Genomic DNA, 1,345 nt, shown 5'->3' with positions numbered 1-1,345 from the left:
GACTCAGGGCGGCTGACAGCCTTATAAAACCAATGCTACAATAAATACCTAATTTAAAACCGAATTAAAAAGAAATATTTGTTATGGCCTATATAATTAAAATTTCTCTTAAAAACCCCACTAAAATTCCCTAGGCCAATCCCGCTTGTTGGAAGAGCCATGTCTTTAGGGCGTGGCGGAAGGAGGGGAGATCCGGGATGGAGGAAGAGAAGAAAGGGATGGAGGAGGAAGGTGGAGAAGAACATGGAGGAGAAGAAGGATAAGGGGATGGAGGAGGAAGGTGGAGAAGAACATGGAGGAGGAGAAAGAGAAAGGGATGGAGGAGGAGAAGAAAGGAGTGAAGGAGGAAGAAGGTGGAGAAGAAAATAGAGGAGGAGGAGAAAGAATGGAGGAGAAAGGGGAAGAAGAAAATGGAGGAGAAGAAAGAGGAGGAGGAAGAGGAGGTCCTTTTCAATTCTGACTGTGTTTTATCTCCTCCCTTAAGAGAGAAAAGAGGGCAAAGAGACGCCCCAAAGCTTCCGAGTTCCCCCCCCCAGACGTCTCCGTTACAGCGAATCGCTCTTCGTGATGCCGAGGAACCTTGAGGTCCTCACCTTGGGACCAAGCCCAGGGCTTCAGAGGCGGGGCTGCTTAACAACCAACTCCTCCCTTTTCCAGAGAATCCTTTTCCAGGGAACTCGGCCCTTGAGAGAGAGAGAGAGCGTTGCAAATTCCCAGCAGGGGCTTCATCCTCCTGGCTTCCCAGAACTTCCTCCCTCCTCCTCCCTCACCCTGCAACCCATTTCACCCCAGGGCTCCCCTCCCCGTTTCTCCCACTGCCACCAAGGACGGATGCCAGATTCCTTTCTTCTGGAAGCGGACGGTTCAGGGAACCTTTTATATGTTCGCTGCGCTGCTTTGCCGGGAAGAGGCAGGAGAGGGGTGGGAAGCCCTCTCCTTCTGCCCCACATCGCCCCCCCCCCACCCTCAGGGAGGGGCTGCCCCGGTCTGGCCTTCGCAACTAACTATCAATCCGAATAGAGCTGGAAGGGGTCTCGGAGGTCTTCTAGTCCAACCCCCTGCTCAGGCAGGAGACGCTCGGCCATTTTAGATAACAGAATAAGAGAGCTGGAAGGGGCCTCGGAGGTCATCTAGTCCAACCCCCTGCTCAAGCAGGAGACCCTCTGCCCTTTTAGAATAACAGATTTGGAAGGGGCCTCGGAGGTCATCTAGTCCAACCCCCTGCTTATTTTAGATACCAGAATAACATTTGGAAGGGGCCTCGGAGGTCATCTAGTCCAACCCCTTGCTCATTTTAGATAACAGAATAACAGGTTTGGAAGTGGCCTCGGAGGTCATCTAGTCC

The 1,345-nt window shown here is 52.3% G+C and overlaps 1 protein-coding gene across 1 annotated transcript in view; it reads right to left on the bottom strand.

Moving 5' to 3' along the window:
- Positions 1-1,345, bottom strand: part of LOC107287832 (probable phospholipid-transporting ATPase IF) — a gene marked incomplete at its 5' end in the record, with an annotated part of 61,084 nt that overhangs the window by 16,108 nt on the left and 43,631 nt on the right. The gene's annotated exons all lie outside the window — the stretch shown is intronic.

The sequence above is a fragment of the Protobothrops mucrosquamatus genome, unplaced genomic scaffold (genome assembly GCF_001527695.2).
Source record: "Protobothrops mucrosquamatus isolate PMUCROS unplaced genomic scaffold, P.Mucros_1.0 scaffold_113, whole genome shotgun sequence".
NCBI lineage: Eukaryota > Metazoa > Chordata > Lepidosauria > Squamata > Viperidae > Protobothrops > Protobothrops mucrosquamatus.
The sequence above is the reverse complement of the archived record's forward strand: the minus strand, read 5'-3'. Positions and strand labels throughout refer to the sequence as shown.